Below are 26,650 nucleotides of genomic sequence, written 5' to 3' on the forward strand. Positions count from 1 at the left end.
GAGATGGGAGGGAGGAGGCGGGAGGGAGAGGGGAGGAGGGAGGGTAGGAAGGAAGAGGGCACTGGGAGAGAGGTGGGAGGGGAAAGGAGGGGGAGGGAGGCAGGGAAGAGGGAGGGTAGGTGGGAATAGGGTGTTGGGAGGGAGGAAGGGGAGGGGAGAAGAGGGAGGATGGGGTGGGAGAAAGGCAAGGAGGGGAGGGAGGGGAGAAGGGGGAGGGAGTAAGGGAAGAGGAGGAGAAGAAGTGCGGTGTGGAGGAGAGGGAGAGGGAGGGAAGGGGGAATGGAGGGGAGATAGGGAGGAAGGAGGGAGGGAAGAGAGGAAGGAGGGGGAGGGGAGGAAGAGGGAGAGAAGATGGAGGGAGGGAAGAGAGAAGGAGGGAGGGTAGAGAGCAGGGAGGAAGGGAGGGAGGGAAGAGGGGGAGGAGGGGGAGGGGGGAAAGAGGGGGAAAGGGGGAGGGGGGAAGAAGGGGGAGGAAGGGACTGAGGGAAGGAGTGGGGCCGCTGGACCGAGAAACCAGAGAGGAGGAAAGGAAGGGAGTCAGTGTCAGGTCAGAGAAAGTACTCACAAAAGACAGAAAAACGACACGGACAGACTCACAGAGAAGGGGGTGGACAGACGAAGGGAAAGGGCCAGAAAGAGCCAGGGAGTAGGAGGAGGAGAAGCGAGGCAGATACGGGGAGAAACAGACACCACACGACGACAGGCTGGTGGGACACAGATGGGGCCGAGTCCCCATCAGCACGACGGTAACACGGAGAGAGCTCCAGGTGACAGAGACCGGCAGAGAAAAGGAGAAAAAAATGAGAAGGACCCCGGAAAGGAAATAAAGAAACCAGAGTCAGTAAAGGCGAGCTGGGCAGGGGAGGGGGAGAGGGGAGGGGGAGGGAGGGGGCGGGCGGGGCTGAGCGGGAGGCGGACTCCCTGCCCCCTGCCCCTCCCGGTCCCGCCCCCCCCCCCCCCCCCCCGCGCGGGACGCCTGTCCCCTGCCGCGCGAAGGCCCTGGAGATGACCCTTGTCCGCTCCCCGAAAGGTCACCCCGACCCTGCCCCTGGTCTCCTTCGCAGGGCAGCCAGGCAGGATGTGGGTCTGGGCTGTGGGGTGGGGACCGCAAGGCGCAGCGGTGGCGGCGGCAGCAGGTTGGCGGCTGGGAGCGGTTCCCGGTGGCGGCTGCACCCCCGGGGTCTTCCATATGTCGTGTGCGTCTGTTTAGCAACCTGCCTCAAAACTCTGAGCCGCATTTACGCCCCGGGGCGGAAGACAGCGCGTCCCTGGGGAAAGGAGGCTGGCCGTGTTTTGCATTTCAAGGTGGTGTTGCCATCTTGCCAGGTTGGGATTCCCAGGCAACCCGCGCTCCAGCCTAGTGGCAAAATAAGAGATACTATTTTCCCGCCCAAAGATACATTTCTCCCAGACGATGGTGCCAGGAAAGAGATTTTTCTTTTTCAAAGGATTTGGTAATTCTCTCCCCGCCGCCCCCCCCCCAACCCCTGAGACAAATGAGAGCTATAGAACCCACTATCCCCCTTTTGCTTTGGCTGCTGGGAAGCTCAGACCTAAATCGCAACGATTAATACATTTATAAACCGTTTCTCATCTGGGAATTGTTAACCTGAAGTGCATGGATGCCAAAGGCTTCGTAAAGCTCCTGAGCTTGTATGCAAAATTATTGTCTTAGTCGGCTCGGGCTGCTATAACAAAATACCATCGACTGGGTGGCTTAAACAACGGAACGTTTATTTTTCACCCTTCTGGAAGCTGGGAAGTCCAAGGTCAAGGTCCCCGCAGGTTTGCTGTCTGGTGAGGACCGTCTTCCTGATTTGCAAATGGCTGCTTTTTCACCGTGGTGGAAAGAGGAAGCTCCGGGTCTCTTTCTCTTCTTGGAAGAGCACCAACCCCGTCACAGGGGTGCCACCCTCAAGACCTCACCCCCTAATTACCTCCCAAAGGCTCCCCTTCCGTTGGAAATGAGGGCTTCGGCATAGCCTTTGGTGGGGAAGGGGCAGGGGACAGGGGCATTCAGTCCATCACAGTTACGTGTAGGCATATTTTCCCGGGGGGCGTTCTCAAGGTTCTCGAAGATGTCCATTACCTTTCAAAGGTTAAAAAGGGGGTCAGTCTGGATTCAGCTTACAGTGTCCTGCCTGTTGGGTCAAGCCGCATCCAGTATCCCCCTGTTGCAGAGGCTGCTGGTGGCGCCCCGAATCTGTCTCCTTTTCCTCCGTATGTTCGTGACTGCAGGTGGCTCCCGAGCTGGACTGCATTTCCCGTCCTTCTCTGCACCTGGACATGGCCGCCGAACAGGTTCTGACCAAAAGACGGTGAGTGGAAGGCATGGTGCTCCTCCCAGGTCATCCTTCAAGGCCCTGGGTGGACCTTGTCCCTATTTGCCTGCCCCTTCCTCCTGGCTAGACCCCGACGATCCCGGGGACTCATTTTCAAATGGCAGTGACTTTGGTGGAAAAGCTTTAGAAGAAGCGTGTTAATGTTGGAACTATCCCATGAGGGGGAAATGCATTTCCGTAGTATTTCACTGTAGTTGGGGGCCGGCCTTGCTTTACCCCGTCAAATGGGCCAACCCTAAGCTCCCGCAGCAACAGCACACATTGTGAACCCGAGCCACCTACTTCCTGGGGCCATTTAGCACGGTGGGAAGGTGTCCCTGTCCCTGTCGTGACCACCCACACGGCCTTTGCTCGTGGCTGGACTTGGAAGCCTGCTTCCTGCTTCCAAGTACTTCCAGCTCTTTCTTTCCCCAGCAGCAGACTGCTGCCAACCCACCTGGCCCTCTCTCACGTTCCCCCACCCTGAGATCCCTCTGAATACCACGCTTCCCCGTCTCAAGGCAGCATAGTGGTTGAGGGCACAAGCTTTGGGTTCAGCCTGCCCCTGGCCAAGTCCTGACTGTTCCGCATGGACTCTGTGACCTCAGGGAGCACATTTGACCCCTCTGAGCCTCTGTCTCCTTATCTTTAAGTAGGGGGTGATGAAGAATCCTCACTACACAGGGCTGTTATGAAGACGATGCCAGTAAAGCAGGAGAAGCTCGGCAAGTGTAGGCAACCCCCCCCCCCCCCAGAAATCATCATCATCATAGTCCCTTTACATCCAACGCATCCACTCGAGGGACAGCCGTCCTCCATGGAGCCCCCTCCTCTGCCCTCCTCACCCTAAGGTCCCAGGAACATCTCCCTCCCAAGGCCAGCCCACCCTCCGTTAATTATCCAGGGCTGCAAAAACAAATCAGCCCCACGGTTAGAGGCATAAAGCAATCTCTCACACAGTTCTCTGGGTCGGGGATTCATGATGTTTGGCCAGGTTGTTTGGTTTGGGGCATCTTGTGAACTTGTGGTCAAGAGGTCAGCTTGGGCTGTGGTCATCTGAAAGCGGGACTGAGGCTGGGGGACCTGTTTCCAAGATGGAAGACCCATGTGGCTGTTGGCCTCAGTTCCTCACCACATGGACCTCTTCTCGTGCAAGCTGGCTTCCCAAGAGTGAGTCATGAGAGAGACCGACAGAGACAGACAGAGAGAGAGAGAGGCAGAGACAGAGAAAGGAAAGAGGAAGCTGAGATGCCTTTCATGATCTAGTCCCAGAAGTCACATGTAGTCCCTTCTGTCACGTTCTATTTGTTACAAGGAATCACTAAGTCAGGCTCACGCTCAAAGGAAAGGGAATTAGGCTCTGCCTTTGAAGGGACTTGGGGACATATTTTGAAATAACCACACGCACATTGTCCATGAACAGGCTCTGTTTATGCTGTGAGCAGGTGCACATAGATAGTCCCTGTCGCACCTGCTACTAACGACCCGCTCCCACCCCAGACCCAGGCATGGGCTTCCTGTCCTGTCACAGAGTCATAGTCGAGGGCACTGTGCCCTGGACAAGTAACCCTCCCTTCAGAGCCATAGGGTCCTCTTCTGTGAAATGGACTGTAATCGTAGGAGTGGCTGATAAGAGCTGTCTGTGGATTCAGTGAGCTGACACGCATAGAGCTGGGAACAGAGCTCCTGGCTGAGAGCATTGTTGGCAGTCCCTCTCGTTCTCCTGGCCTGCCCTCTGACGTGACTTCTTAGGATGCTGCCCTGCATGCTCTAGGCACACGATAAACATCTGCCTGCCCGCCTGCCTGCCTGCCTCTTGGGGGGCCTCTCCGTGTGTCCCCGGGAGGCTCAAACAGACCTCTGTAAACAAAAGATGAACTAGAGGAAATTGAAGCAAAAGGGCAGGCGGGAGATTTAAAGAAAATAAATCCCGTTTCTAAGTCCCGCTTGAAAATGAACCCTCCCGCAGGGACACCTGGGGGACTCAGTCGGTTAAGCGGCTGCCTTCAGATCAAATCACGATCTCGCGGTTTGTGAGTTCGAGCCCCGCGTCGGGCCCTGAGCTGACAGCCCAGAGCCTGGAGCCTGTTTCGGATTCTGTGTCTCCCTCTCTCTCTGCCCCTCCCCTGCTTGCGCTCTGTCTCTCTCTTTCTCTCTCTCTAAAAAATAAATAAACATTTAATAATAAGAAGAAAATGAACCTTCCCACAAACAAGCAAGCTCGCCTGTCCTGTCTTTTCTGTCCTGCGATTTACTGTCCTGGGGACTTGAGCCCAGGCAGGGAGAAGGGGCACCAGGAGGCAAGGGTCAGGTTGTCTTCCTCTGTGAGGAGCACCAGGGCCAATGATGAACCTGAGCACGGGAGAGGCGTTTGCCCTTGGTGATGGTCTCTGGAAGTCTATCCAGGTCCTAATGGGTCTTTTTGTCATTCCTGTGTAGGGGGTGGGCAGAGGAGTGGGTGCTTGGAGGAATAGGGCACAAAGCTTCTATGCGATGTTTCATTTTCATGCCTAGAGAGCTGGGTAGAGGAATGAAGTTCATTCATTCATTCATGCATTCCATTAGCGGTCACCCATAGAACCTCTGCTGTGAGTCAGGATTTGAGCCAGCCACCTTTCCTGTCTCCTAGAAGTGAGCTCCAAACGCAGGTCCCAGGTGTGGGACTGTGCCTGTTCCATAGCCAACATTTTAAAAATGTTTGTTGAATGAATGAATGAATTCACTACCCCACTTAAGCCCCTGGCCTCCAAAACTCATAAAGCCAAATTCTTTAGCTTAACACTCACGGGTTGCTACCTACTTCTCTGGCTTGGCTTCCCACGCCCTCTGCCACGGGCATCCCATGATTTCATCGTTATGAATCCCTCGCAATCCCCAGAAGGTTCTCAGGCTGTTTCATACCCTCCTCCCTTTGACGCGGGACATCCTCCCCCTTTCGTCTGCTGGCGGACTCCTATACGTCCTTTAAGAGCCGATGAAGCGTCAGTTTTCATGCAAAGCCTTTGTTGGCCTCTCTGGTTGTATTTGGTGTCAGGGTCTCCTCTTTGCTCCCTCGGCATGCCTGGACTGTCCTTTGGTCTCCACGCAAGTCACCAAAGTGGTGTCTGTCCCCTCCATCGGTCTGTGGGCTCCCTGAGGGCAGCCCAGGCCCCTGAACCCAAGCCCCGCTCTGCCACCTGCCAGCACTGAGACTTTGGGAAACCCACTTCAGTGTTCTGTGCCCCCTCTGGACGTGGGGCTGATATCAGGCCCCAGCACTGAGTGTAGTTGCAACGATTAAGTGGTTTCGTAAATCCAAAGCACTGAGAACAGCCCCTGGCCTTGTGAGTGCTGAGTAACTGTGAGCTCCTGTCGCACCGATGGCAGCTCACTGATGGAACAGCTAACTGGCTTCCGGTGCCTAGCACTGGGCTTAGCACCGGGAAGTCCCCAGTCAGGGCCAACACTGCCTCTGCTCTCAGTGAGCCCCAGTCCGAAGTATCCATCCATTCGTTCATTCCCCATCCTGTGTCTTCTTTGTGCCGGGCATCGTTCCAGGTACAGGGATACAGCAGTGAACAAAACAGTGACCTCCCTCCACAGCAAGCTTATCTGCTAACAGAATGAATGAACGCATGAGACAGAACCTTAGAAGACTCCAAGTCCTATGAAAACGAGGGCAGGATTAGTGGTATTGGGATTGCAATTTTAAATGGGGTGGGCAGGGTAATCCTTGCTGCAAAGGTGACCTTTATGGGAAGCCTTGGGAGAGATGAGACTGTGAGTCATGTTGCTATCCAGGGCAAGCGTCCAGGGAGTGGGAACAGCGAGTGCAAAGGCCCTGGGGTGCAAACGTGTCTGGCATGCTGGTGTTGGAGGAATGGCCAAGAGCCCCTATGGCTGTAGCATAGCAAGCCAGGTGGAAGATGGGAGATGATATAAGGCAATGGGTGGGGGAAGGATGAGGCTGGGCCTGGTAGGTCATTGTCGGAACTTTGGCTTTTACTCTGAAAACAGCAAGGGCAAATGCAGGCCTGACCTCTGACCAGTATTCCACCCTGGTTCTCAGGGGTCTGTGTAGGTGGGGGTGCTCTGTGGGGAAACACCTCCTAGAAGTGGACTCCCCTATGGATGACACAGAGAAAGAGCCTGGATCGCCGTCTCTGGCAAGCCACAGGAAGGCCAAGTGTGGAGAGGCAGGGTCTACCTGAGCCCCGTGCCCTCCTGCTCCCCATAGACCACCGGCACTGGTATTTTTGCCTTTTCACTTCTGGGCCTAATAGCGTAAGCTGCGGTCCCCTCCCAGCCTGGGGTCGGCCGAGTCTTTGTGCGCCCTGTGGCCAGAACTTCCCCAGGAAGCTTGCTTTTGAGGGCGGGCGCACACTACTGAGAGTTACGCAGGACAACCCGGGCACATCATGATCCTAAGTGGAAGGACGCCAGGCGGAGGGGCGGGGAGGACAGGGAAAAGAGAAGCACTTCATAGAGCCGCAGAAGCTCTGAGCTGGAAGGGACTCAGGGCTCATCTCACGCAACCCGGACAACTCAGAAAGGGCAGGGGCTCGTCCAGGCCACGAGTGCATCACTGGCCCATCGCCAGCAGGGCTGGAAGTAGAATCTCGACTTGCTGATGTTCAGTGTGGTCAACCCCCGACCCCAGCCCCCCAGACCGCCTCCAGGTGTTGGGTGTACTCGGGGCTCCAGGGAGCTGTCCTGGGGCTTAACTGGTCCCTTGAGTTCTTGTTAGTTAGTTTGTTTTAGGGGCAGTGGCTCCGGACTATAGAAAATAGGGTATGGATTGTTCGGGGTTTTTTATCTCCAATAAACTGCAGATGCTTTCCTCGGCTGGGCCCCTCGGGAGGGGAGAATTACCCACTGTTCCCATAAGTGGGGTCTCAGGGGTCTTTCCCTGCCTTGGGCTCACTTCTGTCTTCCCAGGGCAGCTGAATGCCTAGTAAATCCCAGTGTAGACAGCCTTCCCCGTGATCTGTGAGCGCCACAAAAGCAGGGCCATGTCTGTCGGATTCACTATTAAACGCCCAGTGTTTACCCAGCATAGTTGCTGGCACACGGGCGAAACTCTAAGGTATGGACCGGAAGGACAGAACCTCTACTTTGAGGGATGGTGCCCCCACATGCAGCACGATCTCTCTGGTAACAGGGAGCTCTGATCAGAATAACAAGATCTTTTTGGCCAGGGAGCATATGCTATTTGATAGTTTCTCTCTTCAGAGGCTTTAATCTCCTCATTCTGTTTTGCTAAAGCTAACCCTTATTGATTATCTGATTCATGCCTTCGTTCACTAGGTATTTATGGAGCCCCTACCAGGTGCCAGACCCTGAGCGCTAAACACCGGGCAAGGCTGTCCCAAAGTGGCTGGTTCGTGCACACTCGGTGGGGAGCCACCACCTGCAATGTTGCAATCATCTGAGTGGACCCAAGGTCTTGTAGCAAAGGTCAGCCTCTTAAAAAATGGAGGCACTGAGCAAACATTCTGGGGGAGCTTTACAGAGTTAAGCTGTTTGTGCTGGGGAAGCATTTCTAAAAACTGCACATGGGGCCTTTTATCCACCTTATAATTGGCTCTGGTTCCTCTGTAACTGGGGATAAATCAGGCATCAGCCTGTCTGTAGGTTTATTAGAGACTTACATATTTGGAATAAAAAGCAAGGAATCAGGCAGGCAGTGGCGGAGAAGGAGGAAACCCGGGAAGAAGAAGAAGGACTAGAAGGAGAGACGTAGACGGCTGGACAAACGGGCCTCGGCCCCAGTTCCGCTGTAAATCAGCCGATGAACTTGGCCGAGCCACCGCCCCGCTGCCATCCGTGGGCTTCCTCGTCCGCAAAGACGGCTGGTGGGGTAAAATCACTTTTGATACAGTGTGCCACGCTCTCCTCTGGCTCCCCTGTGGGGGTCCTTCTTCCCCGTCTTCCCTCACGAGCTCTCACACCCCCCCTCTTGTCAGAACGCTAGCCGAGGCCAGCAGGCATCGCTGTGCAAAACAAGCGATCCTCATCCAGGGCTTGTTAACTCAAGAACGAGATACGGTCCAAATTCTTTCGGCGGAAGGGGCTTGAGGGTCAGTTCGCATGTTGGCACATGAACTTGTTCTCATTAAGTAAGTCAGTCGAGATGTGAACATTCATCTGGGTAAGTGAATGAATCAGCCTCACTCTGAAAAGAAAAATAGAGACGCCATTAATCAGCGTAGATATATACAAGCACACACACGCACACACACACACCAACACTCACATCCCCTGACTCTCTCTCTCTCTCTCTCTCTCTCTCTCTCTCTCACACACACACACACACACACACACACACACACACAAAGTATAGATGTGGGTCCTGGAGCCAGATTCCTCAAGTTTGAATCTCAGCTCTGTCTCTTAGCTAAGCAACATTTGTCAAAGTCCTCAACCATTCTGTCCTCAGTTTTCCCACCTGTGAAACGGGGATGATGACAATAGCGAATAGTCAGAAAGTACTTAGCAGGTCACCTGGTGCGTGGCAAGTGCTCTGTAATAAAAGGTAAATAAGTCCCGGCCGTCGCAGCGCATCTGGGATCTTTCCAGCCCCGCCCTTGCACGGCTCTGTGAGTCACTCCACCAGTCTGAACCTGACTTCGTCACTTTGCTCATCTGTAAAATGGGGATGATGCTAATAACCTCAGGGTTATTTGAACGAACACAGAGATAATGGGCACGAGGTAGCGTGAGTCGGGATACAGAAACTTGGGCTCTGGAATATGCCTGCCGTAGGGTTTGCGCTCACCAGCTGAGTGACAAGTAATGACCTCTGAGCCTCAGGTTTCCCCTCTGTAAATGGGGACAGTAGCAGGTGCTTCCTCAAGGGCTTGTTGAGAGGAACTAACACAGACACCGTGCTGAGCAAGGCGCTGGGGACTTAGTGGGAGCTCCGTAGAGTTCTTGGCTTGCGGCCTTTGTAACTTTGCCTCCCCTGGAGCACACCGCAGGCTCTCCAAGCCTCATGTATGGGTGAGGCTTGGTCTGCAAGGCAGGTAGGTGCAACAGTCCTCCGCATGCTGTGTGCCCTCGGCGAGCGCTTTCCGCGTGTTACTTCAATTAACCTTCCCGGTCCCCCGCGAGGCCGCTCGTATCTCCATTTCGCAGAGGAGGAAGCTGAGTCTCAGGCAGACTCGGTGACTTGCCCAGGGTCACGGTGGGCTGACCTTTCAGCCCAGGTCTGTCCGTCCCAGAGTCCCAGGGCGGTGACGTTCGGGCACTGCAAGGAAGCTGAGCAGAACCTTTATTTTCATGGCTGGATTTAGCGACCCAGACAGGGCGTCCGCTGCTCGCGGGCAGGAGGGCCCTTGGCCGTGGACCCAACCCTACGGGTTGTTTGCACGAGAGCATAGAAGGGTGGGCCCAAGAGGCTTTGGGTTGGAGCAGAGAGGTAGGAACTAAGAGCTCACAGGGCAGAGGGGGTATCTTCCAGCAACCAAAGCTTGGAGCACAATGAGGCAAGACGTTTGGCCAGCAGAACACTGACTTGGGAAAAGCAGGACCCAAACTTCCCTAAACTCTAAAGGCAAACCGTGCTGGCAGATCTGGGACGGGTCGCCCCTGCCCAACTGCAGCTTGACCTCAGCACTTTTGTCTGTGGAGGAGGGTTGCACAAGCTGTCTTAAATTTAAAAATTTGCTCGTTGTATTGACTGCTCCCTGTCAATCGTCCAAATGAGGGCGGGGACCAACGCATTTTTTCTTCTTACGCAGGTTTGGGCGTCCAGGTATGGAGGCAGTTCACAGATGTGATCTCAGCAGCTCTATGTGGATGATAAAGGAGATTCAAAAAATAAATAAATAAAATACATTGGGTATGTGCCGTGGGTTTTGTTTGTTTTTGAGAGAGAGAGAGAGAGAGAGAGACAATCCCAAGCAGGTTCCATGCTCGGCACAGAGCCCGACACAGGGCTCAATCCAATCCCACAACCCTGGGATCGTGACCTGAGCCGAAATCAAGAGTCAGGTGCTCCACAGACTGAGCCGCTCAGGTGCCCCTGTGATGTGCTTTCTGGTTGCCAAAGCCCCCTTTGCAGACGTCCTCTCCCCTGGTGTTTATAAGTGACCCGGTGTGGGGCGGGGGGCGGGGGGGGGGGTAGGTGCTCTCATTCCCCTTGAGAAGAGGAAGACCAGGAAGGCTCAGCTTGGCCAAGGCCACATGGCCGGAAAGTTCAATGCCAGGCTGGCCCCAGGACTTCTGAGCCTCACCCCAACCCACAGCTGGAGGCGAAAAGAGAAAGGAAGTGAAAGGAGAAAGGCTTGAACTTCAGTTCTTTGTTTGTTGGGTGATCTTGGGTGGATCTCTGGTTTCTGTCTCTGTAAAAACAGGCTCCCTAGGCACCCCTACCTAATGGAGTCCTTAGAAAACTTAAGTGAGCCGTGTTCGAAAGTCCTTGTCACAGTGCTTGGCAAGGTGCACTTTCCTCCTGTTAAAGATTAGGAGTCTAAAAGCACAGAGAGGGGAAGTGCCTTGCCCAAAGCCACACAGCTGATGAACAAAGAAACCAGGCCTGGAACCTGGGTTTACCTGCCCTCACAACCTGAGCTTCCACACAAGAAAACACTCCCGGATGGATGGTAATTATTAGTATTGTATATTACTATCATTTAATTAACAACAACAAAATAAAATGAAGGCGGATGATGAGGGTTCAGCAGTCTCCCTATCTGGTAGGATCTATTCCAGGGAGCTGTTTTCTGGAAAGCCGGGCTAGGAAGCACCCAAGAAGCTCTGCCCCAGGTCCCTCCCAGCATAGCCATTTAGAATCTATGTCTTCCCCCCTCCCCCCACCCCCAGAGGGTGGTGAGGAGAGAGTCAGTACCACTCCTTTCTTCTAGCTCCTAGCCAGCTGCATTCCTGGGGAGAGGGAAGGAGGACCTTGGCCTGTCAAGCCCTTGGCTGACGACACTCCTAGAGGCTGGCTGTGGCCTGGGGCAGCTTGTCGGAGGGATATTCTTCAACCCCCCCAAAGGACGTTCCTAGGATTTTCAAATCTATTCTATGAAAATCATTGCAAAGAGAAACAAATTCAATCAGGCTCGGTGCAACATTTAATGAACTGTCATTTGGGGGGAAATGATTGCAGATTACATATGAGAAGAAACAATTCAGAAAAAAAAAAAAACCTCAGGGGGGCAATGATTAAATATTTAAAATGCAGACTGCTTTGGAAACGCTGGGTTGTGAGATTGAAGATGCCTCCTGGGGAAAGCACCAGGCGCTTCCAGCATCCTCCATTCACCCATTTCCCACATTCGGCTGCCTTTTATTGAGCACTTATTATGTGCCAGGGGCTGTGCTGAGAGCTTTCCCTGAGAATCTCACAGCCACCCAATGCCAGAGACGTGGTTACAATTCCCATTTAAAAATGTATCAGCTGAGGCTCAGAGGGTCGCAGTGGCTGGTCCAAGGTGGCATGGTTAGGAACTGGCTTCTAACATCCCTTTAAGCGCTGACTTTAAAAAGTCCTGGAGAGCCAGACGTGGACAAGGCAGGGCCCCTGTCCTTGAGAAGCTCAGAGCCTAACCGGCCGTAAATTTATAAAGGTTAGGAGCGAGAGGTCACCCCTTCTAGTGATTTCAAATTCTTTGTAAGTGAAGGACGCTTTCTCCTTGAAGTCTCATGGGAGACACCATCATACAACACAGATGAAAAGGGAACGTGTTTCTGGTGAAAGCTGGGAGGGAGACCTCCCCCTCTCCCCCCAAAACTCCTTAGGCACTTGGGACAGGACTGTAAGTCTCACTGGAAACCCACTGATCGCACCTAGATGTGTCATTTGACAGATGGGAACATGGAAGCCAGCACTGGAACTTGGGCCTGTGGACTCCTGGTTTGGGGCTGTTTGCTCTGCATTAGTGTCCCCAGGGTGCAGGTGTGCAGATGCTTAGCTCCAGGAATCCCCTGTCCAGTGGCATGGGCTGCCCAGCACTGGCCGCACCCTGGCGACTTTGGGTCTTTCAAGCCAGCTCAACGTGTTTTCCAGATGTCAGAGAAAAACAAAGTCTAAGAGCCCCTTGGAGGAGAGCTGAATATGTTCAGAAGAACCATTTCTACTAGGTCCCCAAACACGGGGTGGGGGGAGTTGAAAGGGCCTTGGTTCGACACCCAGCTCTCCAACCATAACCAGGATCTAGTCCGTGGTTCTTCCTCAGTCTCTCCATCTGTAGCAGGAAGTGGTTGGACTACACTGGATTCTCTACAAGGCTCCTTCCAGAATGAGTAAATGGGGAATCTAGAACCTTCTAGGCTGGGCCACTTCTGGGTTTGTGAGACTCCAGTCAGTCCACAGTGGCCTTGACACCCCGTTCGCTCCCTCCTGAGGAGTGCTGACCCTCGTCCTTACCCCTCCTCAACATTTTCTCCCTCTCCGAGCCTCCTCCTCCCCACCTCCCTCCCCGGTGAAACTCTCTCCTTCTCCATTTCCTGATAAGCCGAGGCCTGGTTCCTGTTTTGCTCTCATCAAAGAGTAGCAAAGGGGATCCCAGAGACCATTTGTCCAAGCCTCTCACTGTACAGGTGGAGACACCGAGACCAGAGAAGGGAGTGGCTGCCGCAGGGTCACCCTATGGAGGAGAGGCCCACTTCTTACAAAACCAAGATCACCTCCTCTTGTCTGGAACTCAGCTCTTGGGGGTTCTTTGGCCAACAACTGCTTTTTGCCTGGACACTCAGGATCGTGTTTCCCGATGGTGGGGCATCAGAGGCCTTCAAGAAGACTGAAGGCCTTCATCCGTGGGCCTTCAACATCCCTGCTGACCTGTGAGGAGCTGGAATTCTGTGTGTGTGCCCGGGAAGGGGGGGGGGGGTCCCTTTCCTGTTCTCTTTCAACCCTTTTGATCACAACTTGGAGTCTCAGTTTGTTGCTCATGTGTCTTTAACACCTTTCTAGCCCTTGTTAATCTCCCTTTACAAGAGAGTGGGGCCTTGGGCTCAGCACCTCCTCAGGCAGGAGTATTTTGTTGGAGTTTTTTTTTATGGCGGTTAAATATACATTGTTAGAATTTAATGACACTGTTTTATTTTCATTGTATTTATTTTTATGGGACCTTCTATTTCTAGTAATGCGATGCTGGCTTTCCATTTATGGTAATGGTATAACATTTCTTTGTAAAAACAAGCACATTTATGTAAAAACAAAATAACAAAACGAGAGTTGATTTAAAGAAAGCTATTAGGCAAACCGCCTTATCTGGTGCACAGATACTCTGTGCAGGCGGGAGCATGGCTGTGGTCTGGGAAACTCTCACTTGGGACTGGAGCTCTTCTCCCAGCCGGGTGTCTCAGTTGTCCAAGCGGCCGCTCTGCCCTCACTGTCCTCTGCCTGCTTCTGCCAATCCCTCCAGACCCTCACACACTCTATCCATCCTTCCTGCTGTCTCTGGCCTGCACTTCCCAGGCCCCCGCACCCTCACTAGAGACTCAGCCTTTTTCCTCTTTAAATTTATGTGGCGCCTCGCGTCCAAGGAGGCCCACACAGACAGCCCCTTCCAACAGCATTCCATAAACGCAGAGCCTGTGGGGTTTCTCAGCACGAAGGGTCAGCCTCCCCCAATCCTGTTTTGGCAGCTGAAGGGGTGAACGTGGAGGCTGAATCCCTTTAGAGTTTTCCTTGTCTTTGTTTTACAGAAATTGGGCTATTAGAGATCTTCTCCCCTTGGGTTAAGCATTACTCACTCTGCGTCCCTTTGAAAAGGTGGATCCTGGTTTTATTTTCCCCAGTCACACCTCTACTCTATTAGACCCTCGTCAGTTTTATCCAGAGACTTGGTGAACAGGTTGAAAGGACCAGACATCCTGGAAGTCCTTGGAGGGATGTATCCTTTTCCAGGGAAGGGGAGGAGGAAAGACAGTGGTTTCCTGCCCCTGGAAACTCTGCCCCGTGGCCCAGCATTACCAACATTCATGTTCAAGACTGTAATAGGTTCAAAGCCTATCAGTCACGCACTCCTTAGTGGGAATCAGTTGACCAATGGGCTTCAGAGCTTACTCCAGGGCCCTCACGCCCCCGAGTGCGAGTGCGGCAGCTTCAGAGTTGGAACTCAAAAAAGAGCACCCCAGGGTAGAGGCGTGGGCATCCAGAGCCCCTCTCCTGGGGGCGGGGGTGGTTACCAAGCACTTTCACTTGGGTTGTCCCCTTTGATCTACTTGCCTGCGCGTTTTGTCTGGGGCTGGGGGGGGGGGGGTTGCCGCTTCACCAGGGAGGTTCAGAGGTTAAGTGTCTCAGTGAAGTCATGTGTCAGGGGCTGCGGAGGGGCTGTGTGGCTGTGACCGCAGAACAAAGATGAAAAGATAAGTCCACAGATCGGAGACACAGGTCTGGCCTCTCGCAATCAAGTCATTTGCATCGGGTCTGGGGTCAGCCCCGCCCCCTCCTCACCCCCGCCAGGGGCCTCCGTTATCTGCAACAGTCCAAGGCAGCCCTAGGGAGGGTGAATCCCCTTGGCTTTCAACAGGTACTCCAGGACAGCAGGAAGCCCAGGAGAAGCAGCGAGGTCCGGAGGGACAGTCATCCCGCCTCTAACCCTGCAGTCGGTTATGGGGGGCGGGGGGGGAGGGGTGGGCAGCGTGCAAGTTTCCCCGGAGGAAAAATACAAAATACTCCGGGTCTAGCATGCGGCTCTCCCTACTTCCCCAGCCGATCCCCCGAATTCAGACGAAGCGAGGGCCCCTGAGCCGAGCGCGGAGGCGGGCAGGGGATGAAGGACCGGAGCGGGGTTGAGGGTGGCCCCTGGGGCGAGGCCTGGATGCTGCAACGCAGGCGGAGACCGAGGCAGGGAGGAGGCGAGGGGCAGCCCGCCTGAGGAGACGTGCCTTCTCGGCGGCCGCCACGGCAGCGGTGGCGGCGGCGACTGGAGACTGGCGGGGAGGAGGTTTGGGGAGGGGAGGGAGCGCGGGGGAGAGGGAGGGACGGAGCGGTGGCTGGGAGGTGGGGCCGGCGGGCGGGCGGGCGGCTGCAGCTGCCGCCGGCGTCTCGGGGGCTCCAGGCTGCGGGGTGGACGCAGCGCCGAGCGATCCGCAGCGGAGCCGTGCGAGGCCGCCGGAGCCCCGGCCCCGAGCCCCGAGCCCCGAGCCCCGAGCCAGCGCCACCGTCGCCGCGCGCCAGCCGGCCCTGGACACGCCGCCGCCGCCGCCGCCAGGAAGGCAGCCGGCGCCGAACAAGTTGCAAGCGCGCTTCTCCGCCCGGGGAAAGTTTCCCCCGCGGCCGCCGGCGGGAGTTGGCGTGGGGTCCCGCTGCGGCTGCTGGAAGGTAGGGGGTTCCGCACCTCTGTGCCCTCCGCGCGCCCCGCTGCTGCGCCCCCGGGGACTTGGAGACCCCACGCGCGCTCCCCGGGCGACTGTTGGGCACGGTCCGGGGTGGGGATGGCACGCGGGAGGGATCCCAGAACAGTCCGGGGGGGGAAGCCCAGAAACCAAGTTGTACTTCAACCAGCTTGGGGAGGAGACCGGGGAGACGTGCTCACCCCGATCCCCGCCCGGGATCCCTGCCCGGGAATCCGCGGACTAGAGGCTTCCCCCCGGACAGGTGCAGCCCCAGTCGGCGCTGGGCGCTCTGGGTGGGTGAGTGGAGGGTGCCAGGAGGATGGGGGGGGGGGGTGGCAGGTGTGATTAACAAGGTTGGGGGTCTCAGCGGGGGCTGCGCCCCGAGGGCGGGGGGGGGGGGGGTACGCGCCACGCCACTCGGTAGGAGATCAGGTGGGGACTGGGGATTAGGAGCGAGGACCGCGGCAGGGAAGATTGTCCGGCCCAGCCAGGGCACGGAGCACGAGCCGCCTTTGGGGTCCCTACAGCGGGGCGGGGCGGGGGCGCCAAGCTTTCCTCCCGGGTCCCCCTCATCCGGTACGCGGTGTGCGCGGTTTGGGGGAAGCGAAGCACAGACTCGGTGGGGGCTCGGTGGGTCCGAGCCTCTGGCACATCCAGATTTAGGGGGTGTGCTAGGAATCCTCCGGGAGGGTTTCTCGGCTCGGGCGGGCTCGCGCCAGCTTTGGATCCCCGCTGGATTGAAGTGAGGTGGCCCCCGCCAGGGGGAGCCATTTCCCGACCCTTTCGCCCACAGGAAGGCGAGAGTCCTGGTTCCTGCTAGACAAACGCACCGAAATCGGGGACCTGGAACCACAGACCCTCCAACACACGCGGGGGCCCGCGCGGAGGAGCACCCCGGGCCGGGCCAGGCGGCGGGGGAGAGGCCCGAGCGTGAAGCTGGGGTGCACCGTGTGCTGGAAAGCTCGGTGGTGGTCAGGAGGTGCGTGATCTTGGGGATCACGCAGGGTGTATGGGTGAAAAAAACATTCACCCCCAGAAAAACACAAACGGAGAGAAACTTTACACTAACAGCGAATTGGTGTAGAGAAAGAGGAGAAGAGGGTAAACTTGTGAGGTTTCTTTGGAGTCAGAACCCATATTGCTGAATGCACCCTTTTTGTAAAAGTTATACCTTTGTTCCCCGGATGCGGCCAGATCCCTCCCTGGTGTGGGCTGCCTGGGGGTCTTATCCAGCCTCTCTGTGGGCGCAAGTAAGCCGGGTGGCACAGTACTGGGGTGATGAGGGCCCCTTAAAGATTTTAGCAGTCCAGCTGAGGTGGGAATTTCTCAGCGGTGGACAGGAGTCCCTCTCGCCTGCGTGTGAGTCTACAGGCCACATTCATCTGGTCATTTCACAGTTGGTGGAAACCTGCTGGGTGTCCCGTTTTCTTAGCTCAGGGCTCCTGTGTGTTGAGTCTGCATATCTGTGCCCAGGCCATGGGAAGCGAGAAGGCTGCTGGCATCTGGGGCTCTGTCATGTGCGGGGCTGTTCCACACTGAAGGGATCCTGGAGGGACCGTTGCCTTATCTCTCTCTAATTTCCTGCCCCTTCTCTACACCTCAAAAGAGTACAAACGAGCAGATCAAAAAACTCCAGTGGCCTATGGGAAGTTTTCATTTTTCTCTTGGCTAGAAATGTGTGCGCATTGGACAGCCGCCTCCCCTCCCCTGTCCCCAGAGTCCCCCTGCAAAGGTGATAGAGATGGGGCGGTCCCCGAAAAAGAGTTTAGTTGAGGTTCTTGCTTTCCATATAGCCCAGCCGGTGTTTTTTGCTGGATGTTACCGAAATACCGTAGGACGGAGGTGCCGGAAAGAAAGATCAGTGTGATTATTTTGAACAGACGGGGTGGGGGGAGGAGACAGAGGAAAGGGTGGAGAAGCCCATGTCTCTGGATATGTCTTCAAGACATTCCACGGGGCCAGAAAACAAAAGGAATTTTTCATTTTGTTTTGTTGTTAGTGGCTCTTGTTTTTCTGCAGAAGAAAGCCTGCCCACAGCGGCCCTGGTCTTGGGGCCCCTGATGGCCTGCAACTCCTGTGTTGTCCCCCTTCTTTCTGTGCCCCACCCACAACCCACCCCACCTGCCCTAAGGAGAAGAGGGACTTGAGACTCCAAGGAAGTCTTGGAAATCTGGTCTCCTTATCTCCCGGTCCCTAAATCCATTCAAACACTGCACCTCGGGACCTCTTTACCCAACCCGAGGCTGAAATGGCAGTCTATCAGGGCATTTTCTAGAAGCGGAAGTTCATCTGGAGTTAGAGGCAGGATACTTTGGGTCATCGAGGAAGTAAGTAGTCCCTCCACCTTTAAGAAAATTCCATGTCGGCCTGGAAAGAGCTACCGAGCATACTGAGTGAGGTTTTAATGGTCTGAGGGTGGGCCGGAACACGGGGTGCTGGGAAGGGACAGGTGGGGAAGGGGGTGTCGAGGCAAGGGATGATGTCCCCCTGTGGGAGGGAGTAAGAAAGTGAGGAAGCAGCAAGGTTTGGGATCTCGGAGGGGGGCTGCTTTGAAATCCAACTTTTCTAGATCATCAGTGCTACTTTGGGCGAGTCACTTTCCCTCTCGAACGTGCTTTCCCGGTCTGTGAAATGAACGTGTGGGCCCAGGAGGCTCTGGGCTGGCTTACAGCTTAAAGGCAGGAGGGTGTAACTTTTTAGGGCAGAAGGCAGCTCACTGCCCTGCCTCCAGTCCAGTGGAGGGCATCTCTCCTGCTGTCTTGCCCCAGCCCTCCGCTCCCCTGCACGACACAACAAGCCAGGCTCCCATCCTCCATCAGATTGCTGTTTTGGACAGAGAAGGTAATGCCAGTGACCTGTGCCTGCTGGGAGCCCCGAGTCTGAGAGCTCACGTGTTGCCATTCTCCGGATGCTTGTCCAGCCCTCACTCCCCTTCCCTGAGAAGAGCAAATGTTGGTGGCTGGGCCGCCCCTTTTAGGGACCCCTCTTTCCAGAGGGCTTGCTCTTCTGGCCTATTTCATTAGTCAAGAGAAGGAAAATCAGGAACATTTGTTCGTGCTCAGCTGGTACACAGCGAAGGGAGGGGGCCTTGGAAACCAGCACTCTGGTCCCCCGGAGCAGATGATCGGTCGATCGAGTATTTCTGCAACCTGATCCCATTAGGCAAACCTGCCAGCTTGGGCTCCTCCTGCTGTACGGGCTGGCATCTTGGACCCAAATCCGGCGGGGGTGTGCAGATAATGAAAGTCTTTTTAAAAAGAGAGAATGGGATGGTGAGCCCCCATGTGCGCAGCTGGCAAAGTACGTCTTTCCCGTCCGCACTTATTTTCAGGTCAGCCCTGGCCCCTCGTCCGCACCCAAGGCTGCTGGTCTAATTAGTGAATTGAACAACTCGAAGATGCGCAAAAAACATGTTCCCTGGTTGTGTGCACGCGGGCAGGTGCTGAGAGGCAACAGGGTGGTGTGGAAAGGTAACTAGAGAGACTTGTGTTTGAGCCCTGATTCTGTTGCAAATGGAGCTGTGTGACCTCAGTGAGTCACTGCCCCTCTCTGAGCCTGTGTTGCCGTCTCTTCAGAGGTAGCATTGCGCGGTGGTTGGGCTGCCCGGGTTTGAATGTTGGCTTTCTCCTACTGATCAGCTGTGTGACCTTAGGCCATTCAACCTTTGGTGCCTCAGTTTCCTGATCTGCAAAATGGGACTACTAATATCTCATCAGATTGTTGTGACGAGGCAATGAGATAAAACGTGTAGGAGACTTAGTACCGTGCCCTGCATGTGGTCACTGCTCAACAAATGTTCCCTGTCATCACTGTCCTTATGTGAAATGGGAGGGGACAATGTTGATTCTTTGCAGCTCTGATATTCTGTGGCTTGGTGTATGTGTGCGTGTGTGTGAGACAGAGAGTGTGTTCCATCCCCATGGCAGGAAGCCCAGTTTGACGTCACTGAAAATATCCTGGTTTCTGGCACTTGAGGGATGATATTTCATCAGCTAGTATTTGCCCATCCCTCTTCCCTTCCATCCTTTGTTTCCCGCCCTCAGCCATAGTATGAAGACCATATGTGCAGATAATGAGTTTAAGCTGATAAACAACTCCCAGATTCACCCAAATCAAAGGCCATCTTGCTAGAAGACACTTTTGAATGTAAAATAAATAATCTGGGCTTCTCTGCTATGTTGCATTAGGTCTGGCTGACCCTTCCCTCTTTGGATTCTGCCCCTTGGTCTGCTGTGGCGACACGGACCGGGCCGGGTGTGTGTCCCGGGCTTAATTAGCAGCCCTGGCGGGGGCAGCCTCCTCCAGACGCCCCCTCGCCCCCTCCAGCGAGGCTGGTGCTCTGAGCCACCCCAGGGATGGTCTTCGTGGTGGCACACATTTTGGGAGAGACAACGCTTCGTCTCACCTCCACCCATGAGGTTGGGTTAGATATTGTCCCCGTTTTACAGATTACAAAGCAAGGCTCAGAAAAACCAAACGAGCAGGTGGGAGTGCTGGGATGTGAACCTACGTCGACCTGACTGCCCATCCAGCGCTCCGAACCACGGTGTGATACTTGTCTTGCATCAGAACCTCCTGCGAGCTCCAAAGCCCCGGGAAAGCTACCTTTAAGATTCCTTCAGGCCCTCTCCTCCCTGCCTTTGCCCATCTTCCAGGCTCAGTGCCTTATGCGATTCCCTCTTTCCATCCTGCGTGGAATTTCCCAACCAATCTAGGGACAGTGAGGGGGAGAAGCTTTGGGGGACAACTGCTGCTTACAAGAGGGCGATGACCTTACTAAGCAACGAAAGGTTCCTGGAAGAGGATACGCGTTGGAGTCACAGATGTGAGTTTGAACCTTGTTTCTGACACTTCCTGGCTCTATGGCTTTGGTTTCCTTATCTGTGAGAAGCAGCAGAGTAGGGACAATAACACCATTGAGCTAAGTCTCAGCGGCTATAGCATAGGTACGACGCCAGACTCAGTGGCCTGACCCTGCAGGTGTAATTCCCGCTCACGTGCCTTGTGTGGCGCGGATCTCGGCTCCACGCGGTCACCCAGGCACCCAGGCTGATGGTGACTCCACTGTCTCTGTAGCCGCACCTTCTGGAATCTCTCGCATCCGTAGTTACTGCCCAGGGGAGGAGAGAAGTGGGAAAGGCACGCTGACGCCCAACTGCCTCAGCCAGAAGGTGACGCGCGTCACCTGTCGCGTGGCCCCAAACCGGCTGCAAGGGAGGCTCCGGATGCCAGCGAGTGGCCGAATATCGGCCGAGCGCTAACTCCGCATTCACGCTTCCCGAAGAGAGTGCTTTGAGGATTGAGATGACGCGTTGAAGGCTTTTAACAGAGACCTAGCATGTAGTTGGCCCTCAAAACACGGAAGCTTCCGTTCCCTCGTTCGCGCTGCCCTTTATAGATTACAGATCGTGTGCATGGAAATGATCACAGGGCGGATCACAGAGTGCCCAGGATCCACTGGAGGGAGGTCGCGCCCAGAGAGGCCAAGGGACTTGCAAGGGAGTGTTCGGCAAGGGCACCAGGATGGGGCCTTGATCTTTATTCAGCCCTGTGCTCCCATGGCCTCCTTCGGCTTACTGAAATTTCCTGCCCTGAGAACTCCTTCCAGGATCTTCCAGAACCTACCTTTGCTCCTGTCTCCTCCTCCCCTATGCTAATGGGGTGGGGTGGGGTGGAGTGGGGTGGGGGTAGGGGGGCAAGACTGCAGGAACTATCTGAACGCTGAGGGAGAAGTGGCAGGGGGGCTTGAGGGGAGAGAAGTCATTGTTCTAGGTATTCGTGGCGACAGCTGTAGACGTTTGGTCCCCGTACTGCTTTGGGAAGTCTGTGTAGACAAGCTTTGGAGTCCCCCTTGACCGCCTTCCCCCCTCCCTCGCCTCCCCCTGCCACCGCATCCCCCCATGGCACACAGGGTTACCTGTGGTTCCTGTCCCACCCGTGCTGGTCCTCTCGCTCCTTGTGGGATTGGGCAGGGAACGAGAGGGGGCCTCCAGCCCTAATTTTCTGCCAGCAGGAAGATGGTCAGACCCAGGTTTGAATCCTGCCTCTTCCACTTCGTGCTTCTTTATTTTTTCTGAGCCTCCATTTTTCTCCTCTGCAACACGGGCAGTATTTGAGAAGCCGCAAGCTAAACAGGCCGTGGCACGTAGTAGGGGGTCAACATGTTTGCATCTCTCTGGGCTCCCGCTTGCGTGAGAAGGAAGAGTTGCCTTCGGCCAAGGGTCAGCACCTGAGGAGAGGCTAGAGGCCGGCCCAGCACCCCGGCCCGTAACCCCCCACTCCGGGATGTGCGGGCGCTGGGCTCCCACCCCCGGCGGCCTCAGCCTCTGCTCTCGTGTTGAACTAACACGGCTTCCATTGGAAATGGGAGAAGAATTTGGAGCTCTGGCCCTTGGACTTGGGCCCGTCTTCTGGAGACCAATTGCCTCGTGGGCGCCGGGTCTGGGGTGCCGCGGAGAGCCCCCTCCCGTGCTGCTGTCTCTCGGGCTGGGACGGATTGTGGCGCTCTCCCCGGCAGTGCTGTTCTCCCTGGCGGTGAGCCTCAGCCTCCTGGGGAGCAGCCCCCCCCCACCACCTGGTGCCTGACATTTAGGGCCCCCTCCAGCAGAGCAGGCGCTGGCGCTCATGTGGGTTTTAGCCCGCAGGGGAATGGAGCACTTCTCCAGCCAAGACGTAAACACCTCCAGAATAATGGGGCTTAACTGTCCCCCTCAAAGGAATAGCTTTTGGGTGGGAAGAGAGTGGCTCCTCCAGACGGGGGATTCTGAGGGGGCCCGAGCCCCCCCCCCCCGCAAGGCATAGCGGAAACTTGCATCTGGGGGCTGAGGAGCGTGGCCTTCCGCCAAAGCAGTCACCAAGATGCCAGGGAGGCAGGCTGACCCCTGAGAGGCACTGGCAGGCATGAAGGCCACTTGGGCCTGGGAGTTGGGCTTTGCGAGGTCCCCCCCCCCCCCCGACACCTCATTAGCTCCCGTCCTCTGGCCTAGCGTCGACAGCCTCTCACCTGGGACACTTGGAGCAGGGCCTTGGACCAGCTCGGGAGCCCCGAGAGGCAGCTGGTTTCCTGGGGCTCCCGTGACAGGGTACCACAGATGGGAGCTTGAAGCAGACAGACAATTTATTCTCTCACAGCTCTGGGGGCTATAAGCCCCAAATTAAGGTATTGGCAGGGCTCTAGGGGAGGGTCCTTTCTTGTTCCTACTTAGGTTCTGGTGGCTGTTGGCAATCCTTGGTGTCCCGTGGCTTATGGACACATCACCCAATATGTCCCTGTCATCACGCAGTGTCCTCCTGTGCCTATCCTTTCTCTCCTTCTGAGGACACCGGCCATATTGGATTAGGGTCTAATGACCTCATCCTGACTTAATCACATCTGGAAAGACCCTATATTTCTGAATAAGGACGAATAAGGACTCATGTGCAGGTACCAGGGGTTAGGAACGTTATCTATTTTTTGGGTACACCATCCACCCCATAATAGGTGGGTCCTACTATTGCCCCATTTGACAACCAAGAAAACCAACACAAAGAGATTAAATAATTTGCCAAGGTTCCCACAACTATCCAACTGGCGAGCAATTGGTAAATTGAGCTCGGTACTCAGCTCGGTATTTCAGCTTTCTTATCAATAAGGTGGGGATTTATAGCTGCCTCGCAGCCTAGTGGTGAGCACAGAGGAGGTCAATGTTTGCATTAAAATACACTTTATTGGCAGACAAGCACCTGCCAGATGCCGTTGTCCGTTTGTCCTCCCTCCCTCCCTCCCTCCCTCCCTCCCTCCGGACAGGCCTGGAGGGGTGCCGGGTGTTCAGTCTGGACTCAAGGAACATGGACGTATATCAATTGTAACCAGTTGCAGGTAGAATGTTTTCTAGAAAAAATGATTCGAAGTGGCTGAATGAGAAGCACCATCTATGTTCTTGCAGCCCACCTTTCTGGAGTTGCCTATCTTTTCCAGGCCCTTCCAGGTTAAGAATATCTCGTGGAGATGAATTGTTCCCACTTGGTATTTATCCTGGGCTCACCGGCAGCACCGGAAGTCACTGTGACTTTTGCAACCTGGGCTGTTCTCCCCAGGGGCAATGTCTGGGCATCTCTGCCTGAGGAGGGGGCCTGGGTGGGGGGTGGGGGGCGATGAGCCGACAGCTTTCTGCTCTAGAGCTGGTCCCATAGGAGCCCCAGAGGGTTTGGGGGCTCAGCTGATGTGGTCGAGGGTTCAGAGATGAAGCCTGTCCCTGTGCAATGAAGGCAGAGGAATCAACACCCCACCAAAGGTTCGGAGTACAGCTTCTGAACATAAGGGCCTGGGTTCAAATCCCAGTTCAGCCACGTGCCATGGCCTTTGACAAATTCCTTGACTTCTCTGTGCCACCATTGTACCGCATAGAGTTTTGTGAAGATGAGACTAAAATGCATGAAGTGTATCTCCTAGGATTGAATGTGACACTTGAACAGTATTCAGTGAATGTTAGGATTATTCTCATTATTTTATCATTGGTTTCCATCAGTGGAATAAAGGCAGAGGCCCCATAGGGTGAAGCTCGGTGCCTGGGGTTGAATAGATGCTCAGGATGTACATGCTGAATGAATGAGTGATCACATCCTTCCTTGCAATGCACTGAGGACTCTAGCCATAAGCCCCTCTTATGTGGGAGCACTGGGGGTGCCATGAGAATAAACCCAGTGAAGGGCCTTAGCTGCCAAGAAAAAGTCAGGAAGGACATTTCTACCTGGGAGCAGGAGCAGCACAGCCCTCCTCATGGAGCAAGCACAAGTTAAGGCTTGGAGCATGCGGAAAGGGCAGGGCAGGGGAGCCTAGAAGGTTGTGGTCACCCCAGGCTGTGTGGTGGCCTGGTGGGGAGAGCCACATTTACGATTCAGGTGTTCCCATGGCCAGTGGAGACACTGCCCCACTTCTCCATGTCCTCCCACCGCCCCTACCAAGCCAGTCCACCAGGACCTTTTTGCCAAGTAAACTCTACTTCTTTATTTGTTTTTATTTTATTTCTTTAACGTTTATTCATCTTTGAGAGACAGAGAGAGACAGAGCATGAGCAGGGAAGGGGCAGAGAGAGGGAGACACAGAAACCGAAGCAGGCTCCAGGCCCCGAGCCGTCAGCACAGAGCCCGACGCAGGGCTCGAACCCGCGAACCGCGAGATCGTGACCTGAGCTGAAGTCGGACGCTCAACCGACTGAGCCACCCAGGCGTCCGCCTCCAGTAAAGTCTACTTCTGACATGGGTCTCGAACTCACCACCCTGACATCAGGAATCAAATGTTCTACCAACTGAGCCAGCCAGGCACCCCTCCTTCAGGACTTTTACCGAACAGGTGCACCTCAGTCGAGGCAGCCGGATCTATGAAAATGCCAGCTGGATCACAGGCCCCTCATTCAATTTACAGACAAATTAGCTCTCAGATTCCTATTGCTCCCTACTGCCTTAAAAATAAAACTCAATTTACGGAAGCCCGACTTCCACACTTTGTTAGGACAAACATCTGTTGTGTAATGTGATCATCTTAGCCACCTTGCTCGTGCCCCTCCAGTGGATTCTCAATTGTGTTCAAAGGCTTTCTCACAGCCTTTGCTGCCTCGCTTCCTTTCCTTGTGCCCACTGGCACAGGGCTGCTCTTTACCACCACCCAACCCACCCCACCCCACCCGCCATTGCTCAACGCTGCATCCCAGACACCTGGCCCACGCCTGGGAACCTGGCAGGCGCTGAGGGGGTGCCTCCCTCCATGGCCTCCTCTGCAATCAGTCTCTTCCAGGTTGTTTTGGATGATGGGCACAGCTAACGTGTACTGATCACGTGCAGTGTGCCAGGCACTTACAGGTCTGATCTCATCCAATAGAATAAGGGTTTACAGTCCCAGCTCTACCACTTACTAACTCCGCAGCCTTGGGGCACATAACTCAGCCTCTCTGTGCCTCATTTTCTCATCCGTAAAATGGGACCAAAAATAACACCTAATTTATTGAGTTGTTCTGAGGACGAAATAAATTGATTCGTGTCAAACTTATTTTCTTACAGTTTTGGAGAGGCTAGAAGTTCACGACCCAGGAGTCAGCAGGTTTGGTGAGTTCTGAGGTCTCTCTCCTTGGCTTGCAGATGGCTGCCTACTTGGGTCCTCGCGTGGCCTTTCTCTGTGCATATGCACCTGCCGTCTCCTGGGTGTCCAAATCTCCCCTTCTCCCTAAGGGCACTAGTCAGATTGGATTAGGACCCACAGCAACAGCCTTATTTTAACTTCATTACCACTTTAAAGACCCCCCCCCATCTCCAAATACAATCACATTCAGAGGTATTGGGGGTCAGGGCCTCTACACATGAATTTGGGAGGGAACACGGTTTAGCGTGTTTAACACGGTATTATACCTTTTAATTCAGTACTATGATTGTCCCCATTTTTGTGGCTGAGGAAACTGGGGCACTGAGAGGTTAAGTCACTTGCCCAAGGTCCCACAGCTGGTAAGCAGGGGTATGGAAGTGCAAACCCAGGTGGTCTGAACCTCAAGTCTCCTCTCAAGCATCAGTGGGTCTGTCTCCTGGCCGTGCTCCTCTGTGGGACACTGGGGTCTCCCCTGCTGGAGCCAGCTTGTGTCTCCACAGCCCGAACGGGGAGAAAATCAGGATCCAGGGGTCTCAGAGGCCTCTCTCTTGGCCCTTGGTGCCTTCCAACCCCGATCCCTTGTCCAGTGGCCACTGCCAACCCTATGAGGGGATCGGGACGTTTCATCCTGCACCGGGACTAAGAAGGAGGCCAAGGCCACAGTGGGGCGGGAAGGAAGTGAGCAGGTCTCAGGAAATGAGGGCGATGATCACTTCCAGGGTTTTCGCTCCTCCATAGTTCATGTATTTGATTTTCTAGGAGTTCTCAGAAGCTCTTTGAAAATAGTCATGTTTTACTGGTGAAAGACTGGGGAAAAAAAAATCAGAGTAAACATAATAAGAGAATAAGGGAACTACCATAAAAGTATATTCAATGGAAAGTAACTCTCAGGCTTAATCCAGTCTCCTCATCGAGGGACAACCAAAGTCACCAGCCTCTTGCC

General features: G+C 54.9%; 1 protein-coding gene and 1 long non-coding RNA gene across 5 annotated transcripts in view; both read left to right on the forward strand.

Annotated features, from left to right (window-relative positions):
- The first annotated feature begins 480 nt into the window (after positions 1-480).
- LOC107179620 lies at positions 481-10,138 on the forward strand. Of its 2 annotated transcripts, XR_006208496.1 has the most exons (4): positions 481-837; positions 2,239-2,318; positions 7,608-7,757; positions 10,043-10,138. It is a non-coding gene; the product is annotated as an uncharacterized LOC107179620 (long non-coding RNA). The 2 variants fall into 2 exon arrangements; XR_001510278.2 differs by lacking the exon at positions 7,608-7,757.
- A 5,335-nt stretch (positions 10,139-15,473) lies between these two features.
- TSPAN18 (tetraspanin 18) overlaps positions 15,474-26,650 on the forward strand; it is a 185,993-nt gene continuing 174,816 nt past the window's right edge. For all 3 annotated transcript variants that reach the window (XM_042957743.1, XM_042957745.1, XM_042957746.1), the window contains exon 1: positions 15,474-15,579. The gene's annotated coding sequence lies outside the window, so the exon portion shown is untranslated. The remainder of the gene's footprint in view (positions 15,580-26,650) is intronic.

This window comes from Panthera tigris, chromosome D1, assembly GCF_018350195.1.
Source record: "Panthera tigris isolate Pti1 chromosome D1, P.tigris_Pti1_mat1.1, whole genome shotgun sequence".
Taxonomy (NCBI): Eukaryota; Metazoa; Chordata; class Mammalia; order Carnivora; family Felidae; genus Panthera; species Panthera tigris.